The 26,444-nt window shown below is 46.3% G+C and overlaps 1 protein-coding gene, 33 non-coding genes and 35 pseudogenes across 34 annotated transcripts in view; all 69 read left to right on the top strand.

Moving 5' to 3' along the window:
* Nucleotides 1-26,444, top strand: part of LOC140301715 (NLR family CARD domain-containing protein 3-like) — a 483,071-nt gene that overhangs the window by 82,105 nt on the left and 374,522 nt on the right. The gene's annotated exons all lie outside the window — the stretch shown is intronic.
* Nucleotides 249-367, top strand: LOC140298588 (5S ribosomal RNA). The gene has a single exon (XR_011914221.1). It is a non-coding gene; the product is annotated as a 5S ribosomal RNA (ribosomal RNA).
* On the top strand, nucleotides 637-755 carry LOC140298327 (5S ribosomal RNA). The gene has a single exon (XR_011913985.1). It is a non-coding gene; the product is annotated as a 5S ribosomal RNA (ribosomal RNA).
* LOC140301167 (5S ribosomal RNA) lies at nucleotides 1,025-1,143 on the top strand. Its single transcript, XR_011914905.1, has one exon. It is a non-coding gene; the product is annotated as a 5S ribosomal RNA (ribosomal RNA).
* LOC140297546 (5S ribosomal RNA) lies at nucleotides 1,408-1,526 on the top strand. Its single transcript, XR_011913272.1, has one exon. It is a non-coding gene; the product is annotated as a 5S ribosomal RNA (ribosomal RNA).
* Nucleotides 1,796-1,914, top strand: LOC140301155 (5S ribosomal RNA). Its single transcript, XR_011914904.1, has one exon. It is a non-coding gene; the product is annotated as a 5S ribosomal RNA (ribosomal RNA).
* Nucleotides 2,179-2,297, top strand: LOC140297295 (5S ribosomal RNA; annotated as a pseudogene).
* Nucleotides 2,567-2,685, top strand: LOC140295784 (5S ribosomal RNA). Its single transcript, XR_011912902.1, has one exon. It is a non-coding gene; the product is annotated as a 5S ribosomal RNA (ribosomal RNA).
* Nucleotides 2,957-3,075, top strand: LOC140300872 (5S ribosomal RNA; annotated as a pseudogene).
* LOC140289001 (5S ribosomal RNA) lies at nucleotides 3,345-3,463 on the top strand (annotated as a pseudogene).
* Nucleotides 3,733-3,851, top strand: LOC140295006 (5S ribosomal RNA; annotated as a pseudogene).
* LOC140299853 (5S ribosomal RNA) lies at nucleotides 4,121-4,239 on the top strand (annotated as a pseudogene).
* On the top strand, nucleotides 4,509-4,627 carry LOC140310351 (5S ribosomal RNA). Its single transcript, XR_011916434.1, has one exon. It is a non-coding gene; the product is annotated as a 5S ribosomal RNA (ribosomal RNA).
* Nucleotides 4,897-5,015, top strand: LOC140289078 (5S ribosomal RNA; annotated as a pseudogene).
* On the top strand, nucleotides 5,285-5,403 carry LOC140300531 (5S ribosomal RNA). The gene has a single exon (XR_011914840.1). It is a non-coding gene; the product is annotated as a 5S ribosomal RNA (ribosomal RNA).
* LOC140297767 (5S ribosomal RNA) lies at nucleotides 5,673-5,791 on the top strand. Its single transcript, XR_011913473.1, has one exon. It is a non-coding gene; the product is annotated as a 5S ribosomal RNA (ribosomal RNA).
* LOC140297465 (5S ribosomal RNA) lies at nucleotides 6,061-6,179 on the top strand. Its single transcript, XR_011913197.1, has one exon. It is a non-coding gene; the product is annotated as a 5S ribosomal RNA (ribosomal RNA).
* On the top strand, nucleotides 6,449-6,567 carry LOC140293750 (5S ribosomal RNA). The gene has a single exon (XR_011912706.1). It is a non-coding gene; the product is annotated as a 5S ribosomal RNA (ribosomal RNA).
* On the top strand, nucleotides 6,837-6,955 carry LOC140289376 (5S ribosomal RNA). The gene has a single exon (XR_011912249.1). It is a non-coding gene; the product is annotated as a 5S ribosomal RNA (ribosomal RNA).
* LOC140302872 (5S ribosomal RNA) lies at nucleotides 7,225-7,343 on the top strand (annotated as a pseudogene).
* Nucleotides 7,613-7,731, top strand: LOC140288993 (5S ribosomal RNA; annotated as a pseudogene).
* Nucleotides 8,001-8,119, top strand: LOC140271708 (5S ribosomal RNA; annotated as a pseudogene).
* On the top strand, nucleotides 8,389-8,507 carry LOC140289759 (5S ribosomal RNA; annotated as a pseudogene).
* On the top strand, nucleotides 8,777-8,895 carry LOC140308531 (5S ribosomal RNA; annotated as a pseudogene).
* On the top strand, nucleotides 9,165-9,283 carry LOC140298374 (5S ribosomal RNA). The gene has a single exon (XR_011914028.1). It is a non-coding gene; the product is annotated as a 5S ribosomal RNA (ribosomal RNA).
* LOC140298536 (5S ribosomal RNA) lies at nucleotides 9,553-9,671 on the top strand. Its single transcript, XR_011914173.1, has one exon. It is a non-coding gene; the product is annotated as a 5S ribosomal RNA (ribosomal RNA).
* On the top strand, nucleotides 9,938-10,056 carry LOC140298366 (5S ribosomal RNA). The gene has a single exon (XR_011914021.1). It is a non-coding gene; the product is annotated as a 5S ribosomal RNA (ribosomal RNA).
* On the top strand, nucleotides 10,323-10,441 carry LOC140297935 (5S ribosomal RNA). Its single transcript, XR_011913626.1, has one exon. It is a non-coding gene; the product is annotated as a 5S ribosomal RNA (ribosomal RNA).
* LOC140299745 (5S ribosomal RNA) lies at nucleotides 10,711-10,829 on the top strand. Its single transcript, XR_011914763.1, has one exon. It is a non-coding gene; the product is annotated as a 5S ribosomal RNA (ribosomal RNA).
* Nucleotides 11,099-11,217, top strand: LOC140297627 (5S ribosomal RNA). Its single transcript, XR_011913346.1, has one exon. It is a non-coding gene; the product is annotated as a 5S ribosomal RNA (ribosomal RNA).
* LOC140297582 (5S ribosomal RNA) lies at nucleotides 11,487-11,605 on the top strand. Its single transcript, XR_011913305.1, has one exon. It is a non-coding gene; the product is annotated as a 5S ribosomal RNA (ribosomal RNA).
* LOC140299859 (5S ribosomal RNA) lies at nucleotides 11,872-11,990 on the top strand (annotated as a pseudogene).
* Nucleotides 12,260-12,378, top strand: LOC140295334 (5S ribosomal RNA). Its single transcript, XR_011912860.1, has one exon. It is a non-coding gene; the product is annotated as a 5S ribosomal RNA (ribosomal RNA).
* On the top strand, nucleotides 12,648-12,766 carry LOC140318574 (5S ribosomal RNA). Its single transcript, XR_011917840.1, has one exon. It is a non-coding gene; the product is annotated as a 5S ribosomal RNA (ribosomal RNA).
* On the top strand, nucleotides 13,033-13,151 carry LOC140297316 (5S ribosomal RNA). Its single transcript, XR_011913062.1, has one exon. It is a non-coding gene; the product is annotated as a 5S ribosomal RNA (ribosomal RNA).
* LOC140314182 (5S ribosomal RNA) lies at nucleotides 13,421-13,539 on the top strand (annotated as a pseudogene).
* On the top strand, nucleotides 13,806-13,924 carry LOC140297696 (5S ribosomal RNA). Its single transcript, XR_011913408.1, has one exon. It is a non-coding gene; the product is annotated as a 5S ribosomal RNA (ribosomal RNA).
* Nucleotides 14,194-14,312, top strand: LOC140299782 (5S ribosomal RNA; annotated as a pseudogene).
* On the top strand, nucleotides 14,582-14,700 carry LOC140290376 (5S ribosomal RNA). The gene has a single exon (XR_011912347.1). It is a non-coding gene; the product is annotated as a 5S ribosomal RNA (ribosomal RNA).
* Nucleotides 14,970-15,088, top strand: LOC140297185 (5S ribosomal RNA; annotated as a pseudogene).
* LOC140302763 (5S ribosomal RNA) lies at nucleotides 15,355-15,473 on the top strand (annotated as a pseudogene).
* Nucleotides 15,743-15,861, top strand: LOC140302925 (5S ribosomal RNA; annotated as a pseudogene).
* Nucleotides 16,131-16,249, top strand: LOC140300222 (5S ribosomal RNA; annotated as a pseudogene).
* LOC140293088 (5S ribosomal RNA) lies at nucleotides 16,519-16,637 on the top strand (annotated as a pseudogene).
* On the top strand, nucleotides 16,904-17,022 carry LOC140297833 (5S ribosomal RNA). Its single transcript, XR_011913534.1, has one exon. It is a non-coding gene; the product is annotated as a 5S ribosomal RNA (ribosomal RNA).
* Nucleotides 17,292-17,410, top strand: LOC140299702 (5S ribosomal RNA; annotated as a pseudogene).
* Nucleotides 17,680-17,798, top strand: LOC140310306 (5S ribosomal RNA; annotated as a pseudogene).
* LOC140297315 (5S ribosomal RNA) lies at nucleotides 18,065-18,183 on the top strand. The gene has a single exon (XR_011913061.1). It is a non-coding gene; the product is annotated as a 5S ribosomal RNA (ribosomal RNA).
* Nucleotides 18,453-18,571, top strand: LOC140314179 (5S ribosomal RNA; annotated as a pseudogene).
* LOC140297695 (5S ribosomal RNA) lies at nucleotides 18,838-18,956 on the top strand. The gene has a single exon (XR_011913407.1). It is a non-coding gene; the product is annotated as a 5S ribosomal RNA (ribosomal RNA).
* On the top strand, nucleotides 19,226-19,344 carry LOC140299780 (5S ribosomal RNA; annotated as a pseudogene).
* On the top strand, nucleotides 19,614-19,732 carry LOC140290363 (5S ribosomal RNA). Its single transcript, XR_011912346.1, has one exon. It is a non-coding gene; the product is annotated as a 5S ribosomal RNA (ribosomal RNA).
* Nucleotides 20,002-20,120, top strand: LOC140297174 (5S ribosomal RNA; annotated as a pseudogene).
* On the top strand, nucleotides 20,387-20,505 carry LOC140302752 (5S ribosomal RNA; annotated as a pseudogene).
* Nucleotides 20,775-20,893, top strand: LOC140302923 (5S ribosomal RNA; annotated as a pseudogene).
* LOC140300221 (5S ribosomal RNA) lies at nucleotides 21,163-21,281 on the top strand (annotated as a pseudogene).
* Nucleotides 21,551-21,669, top strand: LOC140293085 (5S ribosomal RNA; annotated as a pseudogene).
* On the top strand, nucleotides 21,936-22,054 carry LOC140297832 (5S ribosomal RNA). Its single transcript, XR_011913532.1, has one exon. It is a non-coding gene; the product is annotated as a 5S ribosomal RNA (ribosomal RNA).
* On the top strand, nucleotides 22,324-22,442 carry LOC140302004 (5S ribosomal RNA; annotated as a pseudogene).
* Nucleotides 22,712-22,830, top strand: LOC140310301 (5S ribosomal RNA; annotated as a pseudogene).
* LOC140297705 (5S ribosomal RNA) lies at nucleotides 23,100-23,218 on the top strand. Its single transcript, XR_011913422.1, has one exon. It is a non-coding gene; the product is annotated as a 5S ribosomal RNA (ribosomal RNA).
* Nucleotides 23,488-23,606, top strand: LOC140300220 (5S ribosomal RNA; annotated as a pseudogene).
* LOC140305798 (5S ribosomal RNA) lies at nucleotides 23,876-23,994 on the top strand (annotated as a pseudogene).
* On the top strand, nucleotides 24,261-24,379 carry LOC140310294 (5S ribosomal RNA; annotated as a pseudogene).
* Nucleotides 24,649-24,767, top strand: LOC140280127 (5S ribosomal RNA). Its single transcript, XR_011909388.1, has one exon. It is a non-coding gene; the product is annotated as a 5S ribosomal RNA (ribosomal RNA).
* LOC140307496 (5S ribosomal RNA) lies at nucleotides 25,037-25,155 on the top strand. The gene has a single exon (XR_011915824.1). It is a non-coding gene; the product is annotated as a 5S ribosomal RNA (ribosomal RNA).
* Nucleotides 25,425-25,543, top strand: LOC140297583 (5S ribosomal RNA). Its single transcript, XR_011913311.1, has one exon. It is a non-coding gene; the product is annotated as a 5S ribosomal RNA (ribosomal RNA).
* Nucleotides 25,813-25,931, top strand: LOC140300219 (5S ribosomal RNA; annotated as a pseudogene).
* Nucleotides 26,201-26,319, top strand: LOC140319276 (5S ribosomal RNA; annotated as a pseudogene).

The raw sequence follows: 26,444 nt of genomic DNA, 5'->3' as shown, positions 1-26,444 counted from the left end.
TGCATGTCTTTTGTTGCAACGTCTGATCACCCTGTGACACATGAGGAAGTTGGTCATCTTCAGCTGCTGCTGCTTTGTTAGCAGACACGAAATGATCTGAGAGTCTCAGTTTCAACTGCAGGTAATAATCACATCAGGGAAGAAGATGTGCCCACTACATATCAGCCTTTCTCGGCAATTATCTGGTTACATAGAGTAACCGTATGATTCCAGTACCTATATAATGCACATTTGTGACAGACATTGTTGCTTACAGCCACACCACCCTGAATATGCCCGACCTCGTCTGATCTCGGAAGCCAAGCAGGGTTGGGCCTGGTTAGTACTTGGATGGGAGACCGCTTGGGAATACCAGGTGCTGTAAGCTTTTTCTCTTCTCTCTACCACATGCATGTCTTTTTTTGCAACGTCTGATCACCCTGTGACACATGAGGAAGTTGGTCATCTTCAGCTGCTGCTGCTTTGTTGGCAGACACGAAGTGATCTGAGAGTCTCAGTTTCAACTGCAGGTAATAATCACATCAGGGAAGAAGATGTGCCCACTACATATCAGCCTTTCTCGGCAATTATCTGGTTACATAGAGTAACCGTATGATTCCAGTACCTATATAATGCACATTTGTGACAGACATTGTTGCTTACAGCCACACCACCCTGAATATGCCCGACCTTGTCTGGTCTCGGAAGCCAAGCAAGGTTGGACCTGGTTAGTACTTGGATGGGAGACCGCTTGGGAATACCAGGTGCTGTAAGCTTTTTCTCTTCTCTCTACCACATGCATGTCTTTTTTTGCAACGTCTGATCACCCTGTGACACATGAGGAAGTTGGTCATCTTCAGCTGCTGCTGCTTTGTTGGCAGACACGAAGTGATCTGAGAGTCTCAGTTTCAACTGCAGGTAATAATCACATCAGGGATGAAGATGTGCCCACTACATATCAGCCTTTCTCTGCAATTATCTGGTTACATAGAGTAACCGTATGATTCCAGTACCTATATAATGCACATTTGTGACTGACATTGTTGCTTACAGCCACACCACCCTGAATATGCCCGACCTCATCTGATCTCGGAAGCCAAGCAGGGTTGGGCCTGGTTAGTACTTGGATGGGAGACTGCTTGGGAATACCAGGTGCTGTAAGCTTCTTCTCTCTACCACCTGCATGTCTTTTGTTGCAACGTCTGATGACCCTGTGACACATGAGGAAGTTGGTCATCTTCAGCTGCAGCTGCTTTGTTGGCAGACACGAAGTGATCTGAGAGTCTCAGTTTCCGCTGGAGAGAATAATCACGACAGGGAAGAAGATGTGCCCAATACGCATCAGCCTTTCTCGGCAATTATCTGGTTACATAGAGGAACCGTATGATTCCAGTACCTATATAATGCACATTTGTGACAGACATTGTTGCTTACAACCACACCACCCTGAATGTGCCCGACCTCGTCTGATCTCGGAAGCCAAGCAGGGTTGGGCCTGGTTAGTACTTGGATGGGAGACTGCTTGGGAATACCAGGTGCTGTAAGCTTTTTCTCTTCTCTCTAGCGCCTGCATGTCTTTTGTTGCAACGTCTGATCACCCTGTGACACATGAGGAAGTTGGTCATCTTCAGCTGCTGCTGCTTTGTTGGCAGACACGAAGTGATCTGAGAGTCTCAGTTTCAACTGCAGGTAATAATCACATCAGGGATGAAGATGTGCCCACTACATATCAGCCTTTCTCTGCAATTATCTGGTTACATAGAGTAACCGTATGATTCCAGTACCTATATAATGCACATTTGTGACAGACATTGTTGCTTACAGCCACACCACCCTGAATATGCCCGACCTCATCTGATCTCGGAAGCCAAGCAGGGTTGGGCCTGGTTAGTACTTGGATGGGAGACTGCTTGGGAATACCAGGTGCTGTAAGCTTCTTCTCTCTACCACCTGCATGTCTTTTGTTGCAACGTCTGATGACCCTGTGACACATGAGGAAGTTGGTCATCTTCAGGTGCTGCTGCTTTGTTGGCAGACACGAAGTGATCTGAGAGTCTCAGTTTCCGCTGGAGAGAATAATCACGACAGGGAAGAAGATGTGCCCAATACGCATCAGCCTTTCTCGGCAATTATCTGGTTACATAGAGGAACCGTATGATTCCAGTACCTATATAATGCACATTTGTGACAGACATTGTTGCTTACAACCACACCACCCTGAATGTGCCCGACCTCGTCTGATCTCGGAAGCCAAGCAGGGTTGTGCCTGGTTAGTACTTGGATGGGAGACTGCTTGGGAATACCAGGTGCTGTAAGCTTTTTCTCTTCTCTCTAGCGCCTGCATGTCTTTTGTTGCAACGTCTGATCACCCTGTGACACATGAGGAAGTTGGTCATCTTCAGCTGCTGCTGCTTTGTTGGCAGACACGAAGTGATCTGAGAGTCTCAGTTTCAACTGCAGGTAATAATCACATCAGGGATTAAGATGTGCCCACTACATATCAGCCTTTCTCTGCAATTATCTGGTTACATAGAGTAACCGTATGATTCCTGTACCTATATAATGCACATTGTCCACAGATATTGTTGCTTACGGCCACACCACCCTGAATATGCCTGACCTCGTCTGATCTCGAAAGCCAAGCAGGGTTGGGCCTGGTTAGTACTTGGATGGGAGACCGCTTGGGAATACCAGGTGCTGTAAGCTTTCTCTCTTCTCTCTACCACCTGCATGTCTTTTGTTGCAACGTCTGATCACCCTGTGAAACACATGAGGAAGTTGATCATCTTCAGCTGCTGCTGCTTTGTTGGCAGACACGAAGTGATCTGAGAGTCTCAGTTTCAACTGCAGGTAATAATCACATCAGGGATGAAGATGTTCCCACTACATATCAGCCTTTCTCGGCAATTATCTGGTTACATAGAGTAACCGTATGATTCCAGTACCTATATAATGCACATTTGTGACAGACATTGTTGCTTACAACCACACCACCCTGAATGTGCCCAACCTCGTCTGATCTCGGAAGCCAAGCAGGGTTGGGCCTGGTTAGTACTTGGATGGGAGACTGCTTGGGAATACCAGGTGCTGTAAGCTTTTTCTCTTCTCTCTACCACCTGCATGTCTTTTGTTGCAACGTCTGATCACCCTGTGACACATGAGGAAGTTGGTCATCTTCAGCTGCTGCTGCTTTGTTGGAAGACACGAAGTAATCTGAGATTATAAATTTCAACTGCAGATAATAATCACGTCAGGGAAGAAGATGTGCCCACTACACGTTAGCCTTTCTCGGCAATTATCTGGTTACATAGAGGAACTGTATGATTCCAGTACCGATATAATGAACATTTGTCACAGACATTGTTGCTTACGGCCACACCACCCTGAACATGCCCGATGTCGTCTGATCTCGGAAGCCAAGCAGGGTCTGGCCTGGTTAGTACTTGGATGGGAGACTGCTTGGGAATACCAGGTCCTGTAAGCTATTTCTCTTCTCTCTACCACCTGCATGTCTTTTGTTGCAACGTCTGATCACCCTGTGACACATGAGGAAGTATGTCATCTTCAGCTGCTGCTGCTTTGTTGGCAGACACGAAGTGATCTGAGATCTCAGTTTCAACTGCAGATAATAATCACGACAGGGAAGAAGATGTGCCCACTACAAGTTAGCCTTTCTCGGCAATTATCTGGTTACATAGAGTAACCGTATGATTCCAGTACCTATATAATGCACATTTGTGACAGACATTGTTTTCTTACGGCCACACCACCCTGAACATACCCAACCTCATCTGATCGAGGAAGCCAAGCAGGGTTGGTTCTGGTTAGTAGTTGGATGGGAGACCGCTTAGGAATACCAGGTGCTGTAAGCTTTTTCTCTTCTCTCTACCACCTGCATGTCTTTTGTTGCAACGTCTGATCACCCTGTGACACATGAGGAAGTTGGTCATCTTCAGCTGCTGCTGCTTTGTTGGCAGACACGAAGTGATCTGAGAGTCTCAGTTTCAACTGCAGGTAATAATCACATCAGGGATGAAGATGTGCCCACTACATATCAGCCTTTCTCGGCAATTATCTGGTTACATAGAGTAACCGTATGATTCCAGTACCTATATAATAAACATTTGTCACAGACATTGTTGCTTACAGCCACACCACCCTGAATAAGCCCGACCTCGTCTGATCTCGGAAGCCAAGCAGGGTTGGGCCTGGTTAGTACTTGGATGGGAGACTGCTTGGGAATACCAGGTTCTGTAAGCTTTTTCTCTTCTCTCTACCACCTGCATGTCTTTTGTTGCAACGTCTGATCACCCTGTGACACATGAGGAAGTTGGTCATCTTCAGCTGCTGCTGCTTTGTTGGCAGACACGAAGTGATCTGAGAGTCTCAGTTTCAACTGCAGGTAATAATCACATCAGGGATTAAGATGTGCCCACTACATATCAGCCTTTCTCTGCAATTATCTGGTTACATAGAGTAACCGTATGATTCCAGTACCTATATAATGCACATTGTTCACAGATATTGTTGCTTACGGCCACACCACCCTGAATATGCCCGACCTCGTCTGATCTCGGAAGCCAAGCAGGGTTGGGCCTGGTTAGTACTTGGATGGGAGACTGCTTGGGAATACCAGGTGCTGTAAGCTTTTTCTCTTCTCTCTACCACCTGCATGTCTTTTGTTGCAACGTCTGATCACCCTGTGACACACGAGGAAGTTGGTCATCTTCAGCTGCTGCTGCTTTGTTGGCAGACACGAAGTGATCTGAGAGTCTCAGTTTCAACTACAGGTAGTAATCACATCAAGGATGAAGATATGCCCACTACATATCAGCCTTTCTTGGCAATTATCTTGTTACATAGAGGAACTGTATGATTCTAGTACCTATATAATGCACATTTGTCACAGACATTGTCGCTTATGGCCACACTACCCTAAACATGCACGACCTCGTCTGATCTCGGAAGCCAAGCAGGGTTGGGCAAGGTTAGTACTTGGATGGGAGACTACCTGGGAATACCAGGTGCTGTAAGCTTTTTCTCTTCTCTCTAGCACCTGCATGTCTTTTGTTGCAACGTCTGATCACCCTGTGACACATGAGGAAGTTGGTCATCTTCAGCTGCTGCTGCGTTGTTGGAAGACACGAAGTAATCTGAGAGTCTCAGTTTCAACTGCAGGTAATAATCACGTCAGGGAAGAAGATGTTCCCACTACAAGTTAGCCTTTCTCAGCAATTATCTGGTTACATAGAGGAACTGTATGATTCCAGTACCGATATAATGCACATTTGTCACAGACATTGTTGCTTACGGCCACACCACCCTGAATATGCCCGACCTCGTCTGATCTCGGAAGCCAAGCAGGGTTGGGCCTGGTTAGTACTTGGATGGGAGACCGCCTAGGAATACCAGGTGCTGTAAGCTATTTCTCTTCTCTCTACCACCTGCATGTCTTTTGTTGCAACGTCTGATCACCCTGTGACACATGAGGAAGTTGGTCATCTTCAGCTGCTGCTGCTTTGTTGGCAGACACGAAGTGATCTGAGAGTCTCAGTTTCAACTGCAGGTAATAATCACATCAGGGATGAAGATGTGCCCACTACATATCAGCCTTTCTCGGCAATTATCTGGTTACATAGAGTAACCGTATGATTCCAGTACCTATATAATGCACATTTGTGACAGACATTGTTGCTTACTGCCACACCACCCTGAACATGCCCGACCTCGTCTGATCTCGGAAGCCAAGCAGGGTTGGGCCTGGTTAGTACTTGGATGGGAGACCGCTTGGGAATACCAGGAGCTGTAAGCTTTTTCTCTTCTCTCTACCACATGCATGTCTTTTGTTGCAACGTCTGATCACCCTGTGACACATGAGGAAGTTGGTCATCTTCAGCTGCTGCTGCTTTGGTGGCAGACACAAAGTGATCTGAGAGTCTCAGTTTCAACTACAGATAATAATCACATCAGGGATGAAGATGTGCCCACTACAAGTTAGCCTTTCTCGGCAATTATCTGGTTACATAGAGGAACTGTATGATTCCAGTACCGATATAATGCACATTTGTCACAGACATTGTTGCTTACGGCCACACCACCCTGAACATGCCCGACCTCGTCTGATCTCGGAAGCCAAGCAGGGTTGGGCCTGGTTAGTACTTGGATGGGAGACCGCTTGGGAATACCAGGTGCTGTAAGCTTTTTCTCTTCTCTCTACCACCTGCATGTCTTTTGTTGCAACGTCTGATCACCCTGTGACACATGAGGAAGTTGGTCATCTTCAGCTGCTGCTGCTTTGTTGGCAGACACGAAGTGATCTGAGAGTCTCAGTTTCCGCTGGAGAGAATAATCACGACAGGGATGAAGATGTGCCCACTACATATCAGCCTTTCTCTGCAATTATCTGGTTACATAGAGTAACCGTATGATTCCAGTACCTATATAATGCACATTTGTGACAGACATTGTTGCTTACAGCCACACCACCCTGAATTTGCCCGATCTCGTCTGATCTCGGAAGCCAAGCAAGGTTGGGCCTGGTTAGTACTTGGATGGGAGACTGCTTGGGAATACCAGGTGCTGTAAGCTTTTTCTCTTCTCTCTACCACATGCATGTCTTTTGTTGCAACGTCTGATCACCCTGTGACACATGAGGAAGTTGGTCATCTTCAGCTGCTGCTGCTTTGTTGGCAGACACGAAGTGATCTGAGATTCTCAGTTTCAACTGCAGATAATAATCACGACAGGGAAGAAGATGTGCCCACTACAAGTTAGCCTTTCTCTGCAATTATCTGGTTACATAGAGGAACCGTATGATTCCAGTACCTATATAATGCACATTTGTCACAGACATTGTTGCTTACGGCCACACCACCCTGAATATACCTGACCTCGTCTGATCTCGGAACCCAAGCAGGGTTGGGCCTGGTTAGTACTTGGATGGGAGACCGCTTGGGAATACCAGGTGCTGTAAGCTTTTTCTCTTCTCTCTACCACCTGCATGTCTTTTGTTGCAACGTCTGATCACCCTGTGACACATGAGGAAGTTGGTCATCTTCAGCTGCTGCTGCTTTGTTGGCAGACACGAAGTGATCTGAGAGTCTCAGTTTCAACTGCAGGTAATAATCACATCAGGGATGAAGATGTGCCCACTACATATCAGCCTTTCTCGGCAATTATCTGGTTACATAGTGTAACCGTATGATTCCAGTACCTATATAATGCACATTGTTCACAGATATTGTTGCTTACGGCCACACCACCCTGAATATACCTGACCTCGTCTGATCTCGGAACCCAAGCAGGGTTGGGCCTGGTTAGTACTTGGATTGGAGACTGCTTTGGAATACCAGGTGCTGTAAGCTTTTTCTCTTCTCTCTACCACCTGCATGTCTTTTGTTGCAATGTCTGATCACCCTGTGACACATGAGGAAGTTGGTCATCTTCAGCTGCTGCTGCTTTGTTGGCAGACACGAAGTGATCTGAGAGTCTCAGTTTCCGCTGGAGAGAACAATCACGACAGGGAAGAAGATGTGCCCAATACGCATCAGCCTTTCTCAGCAATTATCTGGTTACATAGAGGAACCGTATGATTCCAGTACCTATATAATGCACATTGTTCACAGCTATTTTTGCTTACGGCCACACCACCCTGAACATGCCAAACCTCGTCTGATCTCAGAAGCCAAGCAGGGTTGGCCCTGGTTAGTACTTGGATGGGAGACTATTTGGGAATACCAGGTGCTGTAAGCTTTTTCTCTTCTCTCTACCACCTGCATGTCTTTTGTTGCAACGTCTGATCACCCTGTGACACACGAGGAAGTTGGTCATCTTCAGCTGCTGCTGCTTTGTTGGCAGACACGAAGTGATCTGAGAGTCTCAGTTTCAACTGCAGGTAATAATCACATCAGGGATGAAGATGTGCCCACTACATATCAGCCTTTCTCGGCAATTATCTGGTTACATAGTGTAACCGTATGATTCCAGTACCTATATAATGCACATTGTTCACAGATATTGTTGCTTACGGCCACACCACCCTGAACATGCCAGACCTCGTCTGATCTCGGAACCCAAGCAGGGTTGGGCCTGGTTAGTACTTGGATGGGAGACTGCTTATGAATACCAGGTGCTGTAAGCTTTTTCTCTTCTCTCTACCACCTGCATGTCTTTTGTTGCAACGTCTGATCACCCTGTGACACATGAGGAAGTTGGTCATCTTCAGCTGCTGCTGCTTTGTTGGCAGACACGAAGTGATATGAGAGTCTCAGTTTCAACTGCAGGTAATAATCACATCAGGGATGAAGATGTGCCCACTACATATCAGCCTTTCTTGGCAATTATCTGGTTACATAGAGGAACTGTATGATTCCAGTACCTATATAATTCACATTTTTCACAGACATTGTCGCTTACAGCCACACCACCCTGAACATGCACGACCTCGTCTGATCTCAGAAGCCAAGCAGGGTTTGGCCTGGTTAGTGCTTGGATGGGAGACCACTTGGGAATACCAGGTGCTGTAAGCTTTTTCTCTTCTCTCTACCACCTGCATGTCTTTTGTTGCAACGTCTGATCACCCTGTGACACATGAGGAAGTTGGTCATCTTCAGCTGCTGCTGCTTTGTTGGCAGACACGAAGTGATCTGAGAGTCTCAGTTTCAACTGCAGGTAATAATCACATCAGGGATTAAGATGTGCCCACTACATATCATTCTTTCTCGGCAATTATCTGGTTACATAGAGGAACTGTATGATTCCAGTACCGATATAATGCACATTGTTCACAGATATTGTTGCTTACGGCCACACCACCCTGAATATGCCCAACCTCGTCTGATCTCAGAAGCCAAGCAAGGTTGGGCCTGGTTAGTACTTGGATGGGAGACCGCTTGGGAATACCAGGTGCTGTAAGCTTTTTCTCTTCTCCCTACCACATGCATGTCTTTTGTTGCAACGTCTGATCACCCTGTGACACATGAGGAAGTTGGTCATCTTCAGCTGCTGCTGCTTTGTTGGCAGACACGAAGTGATATGAGAGTCTCAGTTTCAACTGCAGGTAATAATCACATCCAGGATGAAGATACGCCCACTACATATCAGCCTTTCTTGGCAATTATCTGGTTACATAGAGGAACTGTATGATTCCAGTACATATATAATTCACATTTGTCACAGACATTGTCGCTTACGGCCAAACCACCCTGAACATGCCCGACCTCGTCTGATCTCGGAAGCCAAGCAGGGTTGGGCCTGGTTAGTACTTGGATGGGAGACTGCTTGGGAATATCAGGTACTGTAAGCTTTTTCTCTTCTCTCTACCACCTGCATGTCTTTTGTTGCAACGTCTGATCACCCTGTGACACATGAGGAAGTTGGTCATCTTCAGCTGCTGCTGCTATGTTGGCAGACACGAAGTGATCTGAGAGTCTCAGTTTCAACTACAGGTAGTAATCACATCCAGGATGAAGATATGCCCACTACATATCAGCCTTTCTTGGCAATTATCTGGTTACATAGAGGAACTGTATGATTCCAGTACATATATAATTAACATTTGTCACAGACATTGTCGCTTACGGCCAAACCACCCTGAACATGCCCGACCTCGTCTGATCTCGGAAGCCAAGCAGGGTTGGGCCTGGTTAGTACTTGGATGGGAGACTGCTTATGAATACCAGGTGCTGTAAGCTTTTTCTCTTCTCTCTACCACGTGCATGTCTTTTGTTGCAACGTCTGATCACCCTGTGACACATGAGGAAGTTGGTCATCTTCAGCTGCTGCTTTGTCGGCAGACACAAAGTGATCTGAGAGTCTCAGTTTCCGCTGGAGAGAATAATCACGACAGGGAAGAAGATGTGCCTAATACGCATCAGCCTTTCTCAGCAATTATCTGGTTACATAGAGGAACCGTATGATTCCAGTACCTATATAATGCACATTGTTCACAGATATTGTTGCTTACGGCCACACCACCCTGAACATGCCCAACCTCATCTGATCTCGGAAGCCAAGCAGGGTTGGGCCTGGTTAGTACTTGGATGGGAGACCGCTTGGGAATACCAGGTGCTGTAAGATTTTTCTCTTCTCTCTACCACATGCATGTCTTTTGTTGCAACGTCTGATCACCCTGTGACACATGAGGAAGTTGGTCATCTTCAGCTGCTGCTTTGTTGGCAGACACGAAGTGATCTGAGAGTCTCAGTTTCAACTGCAGGTAATAATCACTTCAGGGATGAAGATGTGCCCACTACATATCAGCCTTTCTCGGCAATTATCTGGTTACATAGAGGAACTGTATGATTCCAGTACCTATATAATGCACATTTGTCACAGACATTGTTGCTTACAGCCTCACCACCCTGAATATGCCCGACCTCGTCTGATCTCGGAAGCCAAGCAAGGTTGGGCCTGGTTAGTACTTGGATGGGAGACCGCTTGGGAATACCAGGTGCTGTAAGCTTTTTCTCTTCTCTCTACCACATGCATGTCTTTTGTTGCAACGTCTGATCACCCTGTGACACATGAGGAAGTTGGTCATCTTCAGCTGCTGTTGCTTTGTAGGCAGACACGAAGTGATCTGAGAGTCTCAGTTTCAACTGCAGGTAATAATCACATCAGGGATGAAGATGTGCCCACTACATATCAGCCTTTCTCTGCAATTATGTGGTTACATAGTGTAACCGTATGATTCCAGTACCTATATAATGCACATTATTCACAGATATTGTTGCTTACGGCCACACCACCCTGAAAATGCCTGACCTCGTCTGATCTCGGAAGCCAAGCAGGGTTGGGCCAGGTTAGTACTTGGATGGGAGACCGCTTGGGAATACCAGGTGCTGTAAGCTTTTTCTCTTCTCTCTACCACATGCATGTCTTTTGTTGCAACGTCTGATCACCCTGTGACACATGAGGAAGTTGGTCATCTTCAGCTGCTGCTGCTTTGTTGGCAAACACGAAGTGATCTGAGAGTCTCAGTTTCAACTACAGGTAGTAATCACATCAAGGATGAAGATATGCCCACTACATATCAGCCTTTCTTGGCAATTATCTGGTTTCATAGAGGAACTGTATGATTCCAGTACCTATATAATTCACATTTGTCACAGACATTGTCGCTTACAGCCAAATCACCCTGAACATGCCCGACCTCGTCTGATCTCGGAAGCCAAGCAGGGTTGGGCCTGGTTAGTACTTGGATGGGAGACTACTTGGGAATACCAGGTGCTGTAAGCTTTTTCTCTTCTCTCTACCACCTGCATGTCTTTTGTTGCAACGTCTGATCACCCTGTGACACATGTGGAAGTTGGTCATCTTCAGCTGCTGCTGCTTTGTTGGCAGACACGAAGTGATCTGAGAGACTCAGTTTCAACTGCAGGTAATAATCACATCAGGGATGAAGATGTGCCCACTACAAGTTAGCCTTTCTCGGCAATTATCTGGTTACATAGAGGAACTGTATGATTCCAGTACCGATATAATGCACATTTGTCACAGACATTGTTGCTTACGGCCACACCACCCTGAATATGCCTGACCTCGTCTGATCTCGGAAGCCAAGCAGGGTTGGTCCTGGTTAGTACTTGGATGGGAGACCGCTTGGGAATACCAGGTGCTGTAAGCTTTTTCTCTTCTCTCTACCACGTGCATGTCTTTTGTTGCAACGTCTGATCACCCTGTGACACATGAGGAAGTTGGTCATCTTCAGCTGCTGCTTTGTCGGCAGACACAAAGTGATCTGAGAGTCTCAGTTTCCGCTGGAGAGAATAATCACGACAGGGAAGAAGATGTGCCTAATACGCATCAGCCTTTCTCAGCAATTATCTGGTTACATAGAGGAACCGTATGATTCCAGTACCTATATAATGCACATTGTTCACAGATATTGTTGCTTACGGCCACACCACCCTGAACATGCCCAACCTCATCTGATCTCGGAAGCCAAGCAGGGTTGGGCCTGGTTAGTACTTGGATGGGAGACTGCTTTGGAATACCAGGTGCTGTAAGCTTTTTCTCTTCTCTCTACCACCTGCATGTCTTTTGTTGCAACGTCTGATCACCCTGTGACACATGTGGAAGTTGGTCATCTTCAGCTGCTGCTGCTTTGTTGGCAGACACGAAGTGATCTGAGAGTCTCAGTTTCAACTACAGGTAGTAATCACATCAAGGATGAAGATATGCCCACTACATATCAGCCTTTCTTGGCAATTATCTGGTTACATAGAGGAACTGTATGATTCCAGTACCTTTATAATTCACATTTGTCACAGACATTGTCGCTTACGGCCAAACCACCCTGAACATGCCCGACCTCGTCTGATCTCGGAAGCCAAGCAGGGTTGGGCCTGGTTAGTACTTGGATGGGAGACCACTTGGGAATACCAGGTGCTTTAAGCTTTTTCTCTTCTCTCTAGCACCTGCATGTCTTTTGTTGCAAAGTCTGATGACCCTGTGACACATGAGGAAGTTGGTCATCTTCAGCTGCTGCTGCTTTGTTGGCAGACACGAAGTGATCTGAGAGTCTCAGTTTCAACTACAGGTAGTAATCACATCAAGGATGAAGATATGCCCACTACATATCAGCCTTTCTTGGCAATTATCTGGTTACATAGAGGAACTGTATGATTCCAGTACCTATATAATTCACATTTGTCACAGACATTGTCGCTTACGGCCAAACCACCCTGAACATGCCCGACCTCGTCTGATCTCGGAAGCCAAGCAGGGTTGGGCCTGGTTAGTACTTGGATGGGAGACTACTTGGGAATACCAGGTGCTGTAAGCTTTTTCTCTTCTCTCTACCACATGCATGTCTTTTGTTGCAACGTCTGATCACCCTGTGACACATGAGGAAGTTGGTCATCTTCAGCTGCTGCTTTGTTGGCAGACACGAAGTGATCTGAGAGTCTCAGTTTCAACTGCAGGTAATAATCACATCAGGGATGAAGATGTGCCCACTACATATCAGCCTTTCTCTGCAATTATCTGGTTACATAGAGTAACCGTATGATTCCAGTACCTATATAATGCACATTTGTGACAGACATTGTTGCTTACAGCCACACCACCCTGAATTTGCCCGACCTCGTCTGATCTCGGAAGCCAAGCAAGGTTGGGCCTGGTTAGTACTTGGATGGGAGACCGCTTGGGAATACCAGGTGCTGTAAGCTTTTTCTCTTCTCTCGACCACATGCATGTCTTTTGTTGCAACATCTGATCACCCTGTGACACATGTGGAAGTTGGTCATCTTCAGCTGCTGCTGCTTTGTTGGCAGACACGAAGTTATCTGAGAGTCTCAGTTTCAACTGCAGGTAATAATCACATCAGGGATGAAGATGTGCCCACTACATATCAGCCTTTCTCTGCAATTATCTGGTTACATAGAGTAACCGTATGATTCCAGTACCTATATAATGCACATTTGTGACAGATATTGTTGCTTATGGCCACACCACCCTGAACATGCCCAACCTCATCTGATCTCGGAAGCCAAGCAGGGTTGGGCCTGATTAGTACTTGGATGGGAGACTACTTGGGAATACCAGGTTCTGTAAGCTATTTCCCTTCTCTCTACCACCTGCATGTCTTTTGTTGCAACGTCTGATCACCCTGTGACACATGAGGAAGTTGGTCATCTTCAGCTGCTGCTTTGTTGGCAGACACGAAGTGATCTGAGAGTCTCAGTTTCAACTGCAGGTAATAATCACTTCAGGGATGAAGATGTGCCCACTACATATCAGCCTTTCTCTGCAATTATCTGGTTACATAGAGTAACCGTATGATTCCAGTACCTATATAATGCACATTTGTGACAGACATTGTTGCTTACAGTCACACCACCCTGAATATGCCCGACCTCGTCTGATCTCGGAAGCCAAGCAGGGTTGGGCCTGGTTAGTACTTGGATGGGAGACCACTTGGGAATACCAGGTGCTTTAAGCTTTTTCTCTTCTCTCTACCACCTGCATGTCTTTTGTTGCAACGTCTGATCACCCTGTGACACATGTGGAAGTTGGTCATCTTCAGCTGCTGCTGCTTTGTTGGCAGACACGAAGTGATCTGAGAGTCTCAGTTTCAACTGCAGGTAATAATCACATCAGGGATGAAGATGTGCCCACTACATATCAGCCTTTCTCTGCAATTATCTGGTTACATAGAGTAACCGTATGATTCCAGTACCTATATAATGCACATTTGTGACAGACATTGTTGCTTACAGCCACACCACCCTGAATTTGCCCGACCTCGTCTGATCTCGGAAGCCAAGCAAGGTTGGGCCTGGTTACTACTTGGATGGGAGACCGCTTGGGAATACCAGGTGCTGTAAGCTTTTTCTCTTCTCTCTACCACATGCATGTCTTTTGTTGCAACATCTGATCACCCTGTGACACATGAGGAAGTTGGTCATCTTCAGCTGCTGCTGCTTTGTTGGCAGACACGAAGTGATCTGAGAGTCTCAGTTTCAACTGCAGGTAATAATCACATCAGGGATGAAGATGTGCCCACTACAAGTTAGCCTTTCTCGGCAATTATCTGGTTACATAGAGGAACTGTATGATTCCAGTACCGATATAATGCACATTTGTCACAGACATTGTTGCTTACGGCCACACCACCCTGAACATGCCCGACCTCGTCTGATCTCGGAAGCCAAGCAGGATTGGGCCTGGTTAGTACTTGGATGGGAGACCGCTTGGGAATACCAGGTGCTGTAAGCTTTTTCTCTTCTCTCTACCACGTGCATGTCTTTTGTTGCAACGTCTGATCACCCTGTGACACATGAGGAAGTTGGTCATCTTCAGCTGCTGCTGCTTTGTCGGCAGACACGAAGTGATCTTAGAGTCTCAGTTTCCGCTGGAGAGAATAATCACGACAGGGAAGAAGATGTGCCTAATACGCATCAGCCTTTCTCAGCAATTATCTGGTTACATAGAGGAACCGTATGATTCCAGTACCTATATAATGCACATTGTTCACAGATATTGTTGCTTACGGCCACACCACCCTGAACATGCCCAACCTCATCTGATCTCGGAAGCCAAGCAGGGTTGGGCCTGGTTAGTACTTGGATGGGAGACTACTTGGGAATACCAGGTTCTGTAAGCTATTTCCCTTCTCTCTACCACCTGCATGTCTTTTGTTGCAACGTCTGATCACCCTGTGACACATGAGGAAGTTGGTCATCTTCAGCTGCTGCTTTGTTGGCAGACACGAAGTGATCTGAGAGTCTCAGTTTCAACTGCAGGTAATAATCACTTCAGGGATGAAGATGTGCCGACTACAAGTTAGCCTTTCTTGGCAATAATCTGGTTACATAGAGGAACTGTATGATTCCAGTACCGATATAATGCACATTTGTGACAGACATTGTTGCTTACAGCCTCACCACCCTGAATATGCCCGACCTCGTCTGATCTCGGAAGCCAAGCAAGGTTGGGCCTGGTTAGTACTTGGATGGGAGACCGCTTGGGAATACCAGGTGCTTTAAGCTTTTTCTCTTCTCTCTACCACATGCATGTCTTTTGTTGCAACGTCTGATCACCCTGTGACACATGAGGAAGTTGGTCATCTTCAGCTGCTGCTGCTTTGTCGGCAGACACGAAGTGATCTGAGAGTCTCAGTTTCCGCTGGAGAGAATATTCACTACAGGGAAGAAGATGTGCCCAATACGCATCAGCCTTTCTCGGCAATTATCTGGTTACATAGAGGAACCGTATGATTCCAGTACCTATATAATGCACATTGTTCACAGATATTTTTGCTTACGGCCACACCACCCTGAATATGCCCAACCTCGTCTGATCTCAGAAGCCAAGCAGGGTTGGGCCTGGTTAGTACTTGGATGGGAGACTACTTGGGAATACCAGGTGCTGTAAGCTTTTTCTCTTCTCTCTACCACCTGCATGTCTTTTGTTGCAACGTCTGATCACCCTGTGACACATGAGGAAGTTGGTCATCTTCAGCTGCTGTTGCTTTGTAGGCAGACACGAAGTGATCTGAGAGTCTCAGTTTCAACTGCAGGTAATAATCACATCAGGGATGAAGATGTGCCCACTACATATCAGCCTTTCTCTGCAATTATCTGGTTACATAGAGTAACCGTATGATTCCAGTACCTATATAATGCACATTTGTGACAGACATTGTTGCTTACAGTCACACCACCCTGAATATGCCAGACCTCGTCTGATCTCGGAAGCCAAGCAGGGTTGGGCCTGGTTAGTACTTGGATGGGAGACCACTTGGGAATACCAGGTGCTTTAAGCTTTTTCTCTTCTCTCTACCACCTGCATGTTTTTTGTTGCAACGTCTGATCACCCTGTGACACATGTGGAAGTTGGTCATCTTCAGCTGCTGCTGCTTTGTTGGCAGACACGAAGTGATCTGAGAGTCTCAGTTTCAACTGCAGGTAATAATCACATCAGGGATTAAGATGTGCCCACTACATATCAGCCTTTCTCTGCAATTATCTGGTTACATAGAGTAACCGTATGATTCCAGTACCTATATAATGCACATTTGTGACAGATATTGTTGCTTACAGCCACACCACCCTGAATTTGCCCGACCTCGTCTGATCTGGGAAGCCAAGCAAGGTTGGGCCTGGTTAGTACTTGGATAAGAGACCGCTTGGGAATACCAGGTGCTGTAAGCTTTTTCTCTTCTCTCTACCACATGCATGTCTTTTGTTGCAACGTCTGATCACCCTGTGACACATGAGGAAGTTGGTCATCTTCAGCTGCTGCTTTGTTGGCAGACACGAAGTGATCTGAGAGTCTCAGTTTCAACTGCAGGTAATAATCACATCAGGGATGAAGATGTGCCCACTACATATCAGCCTTTCTCTGCAATTATCTGGTTACATAGAGTAACCGTATGATTCCAGTACCTATATAATGCACATTGTTCACAGATACTGTTGCTTACGGCCACACCACCCTGAATATACCTGACCTCGTCTGATCTCGGAAGCCAAGCAGGGTTGGGCCTGGTTAGTACTTGGATGGGAGACTGCTTTGGAATACCAGGTGCTGTAAGCTTTTTCTCTTCTCTCTACCACCTGCGTGTCTTTTGTTGCAACGTCTGATCACCATGTGACACATTAGGAAGTTGGTCATCTTCAGCTGCTGCTGCTTTGTTGGCAGACACGAAGTGATCTGAGAGTCTCAGTTTCAACTGCAGGTAATAATCACATCAGGGATGAAGATGTGCCTACTACATATCAGCCTTTCTCTGCAATTATCTGGTTACATAGAGTAACCGTATGATTCCAGTACCTATATAATGCACATTTGTGACAGACATTGTTGCTTACAGCCACACCACCCTGAATTTGCCCGACCTCGTCTGATCTCGGAAGCCAAGCAAGGTTGGGCCTGGTTAGTACTTGGATGGGAGACCGCTTGGGAATACCAGGTGCAGTAAGCTTTTTCTCTTCTCTCTACCACCTGCATGTCTTTTGTTGCAACGTCTGATCACCCTGTGACACATGAGGAAGTTGGTCATCTTCAGCTGCTGCTGCTTTGTTGGCAGACACGAAGTGATCTGAGAGTCTCAGTTTCAACTGCAGGTAATAATCACATCAGGGATGAAGATGTGCCCACTACATATCAGCCTTTCTCGGCAATTATCTGGTTACATAGAGTAACCGTATGATTCCAGTACCTATATAATGCACATTGTTCACAGATATTTTTGCTTACGGCCACACCACCCTGAACATGCCCAACCTCGTCTGATCTCAGAAGCCAAGCAAGGTTGGGCCTGGTTAGTACTTGGATGGGAGACCGCTTGGGAATACCAGGTGCTGTAAGCTTTTTCTCTTCTCTCTACCACCTGCATGTCTTTTGTTGCAACGTCTGATCACCCTGTGACACATGAGGAAGTTGGTCATCTTCAGCTGCTGCTTTGTTGGCAGACACGAAGTGATCTGAGAGTCTCAGTTTCAACTGCAGGTAATAATCACATCAGGGATGAAGATGTGCCCACTACATATCAGCCTTTCTCTGCAATTATCTGGTTACATAGAGTAACCGTATGATTCCAGTACCTATATAATGCACATTTGTGACAGACATTGTTGCTTACAGCCACACCACCCTGAATTTGCCCGACCTCGTCTGATCTCGGAAGCCAAGCAAGGTTGGGCCTGGTTAGTACTTGGATGGGAGACCGCTTGGGAATACCAGGTGCTGTAAGCTTTTTCTCTTCTCTCGACCACATGCATGTCTTTTGTTGCAACATCTGATCACCCTGTGACACATGTGGAAGTTGGTCATCTTCAGCTGCTGCTGCTTTGTTGGCAGACACGAAGTTATCTGAGAGTCTCAGTTTCAACTGCAGGTAATAATCACATCAGGGATGAAGATGTGCCCACTACATATCAGCCTTTCTCTGCAATTATCTGGTTACATAGAGTAACCGTATGATTCCAGTACCTATATAATGCACATTTGTGACAGATATTGTTGCTTATGGCCACACCACCCTGAACATGCCCAACCTCATCTGATCTCGGAAGCCAAGCAGGGTTGGGCCTGATTAGTACTTGGATGGGAGACTACTTGGGAATACCAGGTTCTGTAAGCTATTTCCCTTCTCTCTACCACCTGCATGTCTTTTGTTGCAACGTCTGATCACCCTGTGACACATGAGGAAGTTGGTCATCTTCAGCTGCTGCTTTGTTGGCAGACACGAAGTGATCTGAGAGTCTCAGTTTCAACTGCAGGTAATAATCACTTCAGGGATGAAGATGTGCCCACTACATATCAGCCTTTCTCTGCAATTATCTGGTTACATAGAGTAACCGTATGATTCCAGTACCTATATAATGCACATTTGTGACAGACATTGTTGCTTACAGTCACACCACCCTGAATATGCCCGACCTCGTCTGATCTCGGAAGCCAAGCAGGGTTGGGCCTGGTTAGTACTTGGATGGGAGACCACTTGGGAATACCAGGTGCTTTAAGCTTTTTCTCTTCTCTCTACCACCTGCATGTCTTTTGTTGCAACGTCTGATCACCCTGTGACACATGTGGAAGTTGGTCATCTTCAGCTGCTGCTGCTTTGTTGGCAGACACGAAGTGATCTGAGAGTCTCAGTTTCAACTGCAGGTAATAATCACATCAGGGATGAAGATGTGCCCACTACATATCAGCCTTTCTCTGCAATTATCTGGTTACATAGAGTAACCGTATGATTCCAGTACCTATATAATGCACATTTGTGACAGACATTGTTGCTTACAGCCACACCACCCTGAATTTGCCCGACCTCGTCTGATCTCGGAAGCCAAGCAAGGTTGGGCCTGGTTACTACTTGGATGGGAGACCGCTTGGGAATACCAGGTGCTGTAAGCTTTTTCTCTTCTCTCTACCACATGCATGTCTTTTGTTGCAACATCTGATCACCCTGTGACACATGAGGAAGTTGGTCATCTTCAGCTGCTGCTGCTTTGTTGGCAGACACGAAGTGATCTGAGAGTCTCAGTTTCAACTGCAGGTAATAATCACATCAGGGATGAAGATGTGCCCACTACAAGTTAGCCTTTCTCGGCAATTATCTGGTTACATAGAGGAACTGTATGATTCCAGTACCGATATAATGCACATTTGTCACAGACATTGTTGCTTACGGCCACACCACCCTGAACATGCCCGACCTCGTCTGATCTCGGAAGCCAAGCAGGATTGGGCCTGGTTAGTACTTGGATGGGAGACCGCTTGGGAATACCAGGTGCTGTAAGCTTTTTCTCTTCTCTCTACCACGTGCATGTCTTTTGTTGCAACGTCTGATCACCCTGTGACACATGAGGAAGTTGGTCATCTTCAGCTGCTGCTGCTTTGTCGGCAGACACGAAGTGATCTTAGAGTCTCAGTTTCCGCTGGAGAGAATAATCACGACAGGGAAGAAGATGTGCCTAATACGCATCAGCCTTTCTCAGCAATTATCTGGTTACATAGAGGAACCGTATGATTCCAGTACCTATATAATGCACATTGTTCACAGATATTGTTGCTTACGGCCACACCACCCTGAACATGCCCAACCTCATCTGATCTCGGAAGCCAAGCAGGGTTGGGCCTGGTTAGTACTTGGATGGGAGACTACTTGGGAATACCAGGTTCTGTAAGCTATTTCCCTTCTCTCTACCACCTGCATGTCTTTTGTTGCAACGTCTGATCACCCTGTGACACATGAGGAAGTTGGTCATCTTCAGCTGCTGCTTTGTTGGCAGACACGAAGTGATCTGAGAGTCTCAGTTTCAACTGCAGGTAATAATCACTTCAGGGATGAAGATGTGCCGACTACAAGTTAGCCTTTCTTGGCAATAATCTGGTTACATAGAGGAACTGTATGATTCCAGTACCGATATAATGCACATTTGTGACAGACATTGTTGCTTACAGCCTCACCACCCTGAATATGCCCGACCTCGTCTGATCTCGGAAGCCAAGCAAGGTTGGGCCTGGTTAGTACTTGGATGGGAGACCGCTTGGGAATACCAGGTGCTTTAAGCTTTTTCTCTTCTCTCTACCACATGCATGTCTTTTGTTGCAACGTCTGATCACCCTGTGACACATGAGGAAGTTGGTCATCTTCAGCTGCTGCTGCTTTGTCGGCAGACACGAAGTGATCTGAGAGTCTCAGTTTCCGCTGGAGAGAATATTCACTACAGGGAAGAAGATGTGCCCAATACGCATCAGCCTTTCTCGGCAATTATCTGGTTACATAGAGGAACCGTATGATTCCAGTACCTATATAATGCACATTGTTCACAGATATTTTTGCTTACGGCCACACCACCCTGAATATGCCCAACCTCGTCTGATCTCAGAAGCCAAGCAGGGTTGGGCCTGGTTAGTACTTGGATGGGAGACTACTTGGGAATACCAGGTGCTGTAAGCTTTTTCTCTTCTCTCTACCACCTGCATGTCTTTTGTTGCAACGTCTGATCACCCTGTGACACATGAGGAAGTTGGTCATCTTCAGCTGCTGTTGCTTTGTAGGCAGACACGAAGTGATCTGAGAGTCTCAGTTTCAACTGCAGGTAATAATCACATCAGGGATGAAGATGTGCCCACTACATATCAGCCTTTCTCTGCAATTATCTGGTTACATAGAGTAACCGTATGATTCCAGTACCTATATAATGCACATTTGTGACAGACATTGTTGCTTACAGTCACACCACCCTGAATATGCCAGACCTCGTCTGATCTCGGAAGCCAAGCAGGGTTGGGCCTGGTTAGTACTTGGATGGGAGACCACTTGGGAATACCAGGTGCTTTAAGCTTTTTCTCTTCTCTCTACCACCTGCATGTTTTTTGTTGCAACGTCTGATCACCCTGTGACACATGTGGAAGTTGGTCATCTTCAGCTGCTGCTGCTTTGTTGGCAGACACGAAGTGATCTGAGAGTCTCAGTTTCAACTGCAGGTAATAATCACATCAGGGATTAAGATGTGCCCACTACATATCAGCCTTTCTCTGCAATTATCTGGTTACATAGAGTAACCGTATGATTCCAGTACCTATATAATGCACATTTGTGACAGATATTGTTGCTTACAGCCACACCACCCTGAATTTGCCCGACCTCGTCTGATCTGGGAAGCCAAGCAAGGTTGGGCCTGGTTAGTACTTGGATAAGAGACCGCTTGGGAATACCAGGTGCTGTAAGCTTTTTCTCTTCTCTCTACCACATGCATGTCTTTTGTTGCAACGTCTGATCACCCTGTGACACATGAGGAAGTTGGTCATCTTCAGCTGCTGCTTTGTTGGCAGACACGAAGTGATCTGAGAGTCTCAGTTTCAACTGCAGGTAATAATCACATCAGGGATGAAGATGTGCCCACTACATATCAGCCTTTCTCTGCAATTATCTGGTTACATAGAGTAACCGTATGATTCCAGTACCTATATAATGCACATTGTTCACAGATACTGTTGCTTACGGCCACACCACCCTGAATATACCTGACCTCGTCTGATCTCGGAAGCCAAGCAGGGTTGGGCCTGGTTAGTACTTGGATGGGAGACTGCTTTGGAATACCAGGTGCTGTAAGCTTTTTCTCTTCTCTCTACCACCTGCGTGTCTTTTGTTGCAACGTCTGATCACCATGTGACACATTAGGAAGTTGGTCATCTTCAGCTGCTGCTGCTTTGTTGGCAGACACGAAGTGATCTGAGAGTCTCAGTTTCAACTGCAGGTAATAATCACATCAGGGATGAAGATGTGCCTACTACATATCAGCCTTTCTCTGCAATTATCTGGTTACATAGAGTAACCGTATGATTCCAGTACCTATATAATGCACATTTGTGACAGACATTGTTGCTTACAGCCACACCACCCTGAATTTGCCCGACCTCGTCTGATCTCGGAAGCCAAGCAAGGTTGGACCTGGTTAGTACTTGGATGGGAGACCGCTTGGGAATACCAGGTGCAGTAAGCTTTTTCTCTTCTCTCTACCACCTGCATGTCTTTTGTTGCAACGTCTGATCACCCTGTGACACATGAGGAAGTTGGTCATCTTCAGCTGCTGCTGCTTTGTTGGCAGACACGAAGTGATCTGAGAGTCTCAGTTTCAACTGCAGGTAATAATCACATCAGGGATGAAGATGTGCCCACTACATATCAGCCTTTCTCGGCAATTATCTGGTTACATAGAGTAACCGTATGATTCCAGTACCTATATAATGCACATTGTTCACAGATATTTTTGCTTACGGCCACACCACCCTGAACATGCCCAACCTCGTCTGATCTCAGAAGCCAAGCAAGGTTGGGCCTGGTTAGTACTTGGATGGGAGACCGCTTGGGAATACCAGGTGCTGTAAGCTTTTTCTCTTCTCTCTACCACCTGCATGTCTTTTGTTGCAACGTCTGATCACCCTGTGACACATGAGGAAGTTGGTCATCTTCAGCTGCTGCTGCTTTGTTGGCAGACACGAAGTGATCTGAGATTCTAAGTTTCAACTGCAGATAATAATCACGACAGGGAAGAAGATGTGCCCAATACGCATCAGCCTTTCTCGGCAATTATCTGGTTACATAGAGGAACCGTATGATTCCAGTACCTATATAATGCACATTGTTAACAGATATTTTTGCTTACGGCCACACCACCCTGAAAATGCCTGACCTCGTCTGATCTCAGAAGCCAAGCAGGGTTGGGCCTGGTTAGTACTTGGATGGGAGACTACTTGGGAATACCAGGTGCTGTAAGCTTTTTCTCTTCTCTCTACCACCTGCATGTCTTTTGTTGCAACGTCTGATCACCCTGTGACACATGAGGAAGTTGGTCATTTTCAGCTGCTGTTGCTTTGTAGGCAGACACGAAGTGATCTGAGAGTCTCAGTTTCAACTGCAGGTAATAATCACATCAGGGATGAAGATGTGCCCACTACATATCAGCCTTTCTCTGCAATTATCTGGTTACATAGAGTAACCGTATGATTCCAGTACCTATATAATGCACATTTGTGACAGACATTGTTGCTTACAGTCACACCACCCTGAATATGCCAGACCTCGTCTGATCTCGGAAGCCAAGCAGGGTTGGGCCTGGTTAGTACTTGGATGGGAGACCACTTGGGAATACCAGGTGCTTTAAGCTTTTTCTCTTCTCTCTACCACCTGCATGTTTTTTGTTGCAACGTCTGATCACCCTGTGACACATGTGGAAGTTGGTCATCTTCAGCTGCTGCTGCTTTGTTGGCAGACACGAAGTGATCTGAGAGTCTCAGTTTCAACTGCAGGTAATAATCACATCAGGGATGAAGATGTGCCCACTACATATCAGCCTTTCTCGGCAATTATCTGGTTACATAGAGTAACCATATGATTCCATTACCTATATAATGCACATTTGTGACAGACATTGTTGCTTACAGCCACACCACCCTGAATATGCCCGACCTCGTCTGATCTCGGAAGCCAAGCAAGGTTGGGCCTGGTTAGTACTTGGATAAGAGACCGCTTGGGAATACCAGGTGCTGTAAGCTTTTTCTCTTCTCTCTACCACATGCATGTCTTTTGTTGCAACGTCTGATCACCCTGTGACACATGAGGAAGTTGGTCATCTTCAGCTGCTGCTTTGTTGGCAGACACGAAGTGATCTGAGAGTCTCAGTTTCAACTGCAGGTAATAATCACATCAGGGATGAAGATGTGCCCACTACATATCAGCCTTTCTCGGCAATTATCTGGTTACATAGAGTAACCGTATGATTCCAGTACCTATATAATGCACATTGTTCACAGATATTTTTGCTTACGGCCACACCACCCTGAACATGCCCAACCTCGTCTGATCTCAGAAGCCAAGCAAGGTTGGGCCTGGTTAGTACTTGGATGGGAGACCGCTTGGGAATACCAGGTGCTGTAAGCTTTTTCTCTTCTCTCTACCACCTGCATGTCTTTTGTTGCAACGTCTGATCACCCTGTGACACATGAGGAAGTTGGTCATCTTCAGCTGCTGCTGCTTTGTTGGCAGACACGAAGTGATCTGAGATTCTAAGTTTCAACTGCAGATAATAATCACGACAGGGAAGAAGATGTGCCCACTACAAGTTAGCCTTTCTCTGCAATTACCTGGTTACATAGTGTAACCGTATGATTCCAATACCTATATAATGCACATTATTCACAGATATTGTTGCTTACGGCCACACCACCCTTAAAATGCCTGACCTCGTCTGATCTCGGAAGCCAAGCAGGGTTGGGCCTGGTTAGTACTTGGATGGGAGACCGCTTGGGAATACCAGGTGCTGTAAGCTTTTTCTCTTCTCTCTACCACATGCATGTCTTTTGTTGCAACGTCTGATCACCCTGTGACACATGAGGAAGTTGGTCATCTTCAGCTGCTGCTGCTTTGTTGGCAGACACGAAGTGATCTGAGAGTCTCAGTTTCAACTAAAGGTAGTAATCATATCAAGGATGAAGATATGCCCACTACATATCAGCCTTTCTTGGCAATTATCTGGTTACATAGAGTAACCGTATGATTCCAGTACCTATATAATGCACATTGTTCACAGATATTGTTGCTTACGGCCACACCACCCTGAACATGCCCGACCTCGTCTGATCTCGGAAGCCAAGCAGGGTTGGGCCTGGTTAGTACTTGGATGGGAGACTACTTGGGAATACCAGGTGCTGTAAGCTTTTTCTCTTCTCTCTAGCACCTGCATGTCTTTTGTTGCAACGTCTGATCACCCTGTGACACATGAGGAAGTTGGTCATCTTCAGCTGCTGCTGCTTTGTTGGCAGACACGAAGTGATCTGAGAGTCTCAGTTTCCGCTGGAGAGAATATTCACGACAGGGAAGAAGATGTGCCCAATACGCATCAGCCTTTCTCGGCAATTATCTGGTTACATAGAGGAACCGTATGATTCCAGTACCTATATAATGCACATTGTTAACAGATATTTTTGCTTACGGCCACACCACCCTGAAAATGCCTGACCTCGTCTGATCTCAGAAGCCAAGCAGGGTTGGGCCTGGTTAGTACTTGGATGGGAGACTACTTGGGAATACCAGGTGCTGTAAGCTTTTTCTCTTCTCTCTACCACCTGCATGTCTTTTGTTGCAACGTCTGATCACCCTGTGACACATGAGGAAGTTGGTCATCTTCAGCTGCTGTTGCTTTGTAGGCAGACACGAAGTGATCTGAGAGTCTCAGTTTCAACTGCAGGTAATAATCACATCAGGGATGAAGATGTGCCCACTACATATCAGCCTTTCTCTGCAATTATCTGGTTACATAGAGTAACCGTATGATTCCAGTACCTATATAATGCACATTTGTGACAGACATTGTTGCTTACAGTCACACCACCCTGAATATGCCAGACCTCGTCTGATCTCGGAAGCCAAGCAGGGTTGGGCCTGGTTAGTACTTGGATGGGAGACCACTTGGGAATACCAGGTGCTTTAAGCTTTTTCTCTTCTCTCTACCACCTGCATGTTTTTTGTTGCAACGTCTGATCACCCTGTGACACATGTGGAAGTTGGTCATCTTCAGCTGCTGCTGCTTTGTTGGCAGACACGAAGTGATCTGAGAGTCTCAGTTTCAACTGCAGGTAATAATCACATCAGGGATGAAGATGTGCCCACTACATATCAGCCTTTCTCTGCAATTATCTGGTTACATAGAGTAACCGTATGATTCCAGTACCTATATAATGCACATTTGTGACAGATATTGTTGCTTACAGCCACACCACCCTGAATTTGCCCGACCTCGTCTGATCTCGGAAGCCAAGCAAGGTTGGGCCTGGTTAGTACTTGGATAAGAGACCGCTTGGGAATACCAGGTGCTGTAAGCTTTTTCTCTTCTCTCTACCACATGCATGTCTTTTGTTGCAACGTCTGATCACCCTGTGACACATGAGGAAGTTGGTCATCTTCAGCTGCTGCTTTGTTGGCAGACACGAAGTGATCTGAGAGTCTC

The sequence above is a fragment of the Leuresthes tenuis genome, unplaced genomic scaffold, assembly GCF_036924035.1.
Source record: "Leuresthes tenuis unplaced genomic scaffold, fLeuTen1.0.hap1 SCAF_1, whole genome shotgun sequence".
NCBI lineage: Eukaryota > Metazoa > Chordata > Actinopteri > Atheriniformes > Atherinopsidae > Leuresthes > Leuresthes tenuis.
Note: the sequence above shows the minus strand (reverse complement) of the source record. Positions and strands in the feature narration are given on the sequence as shown.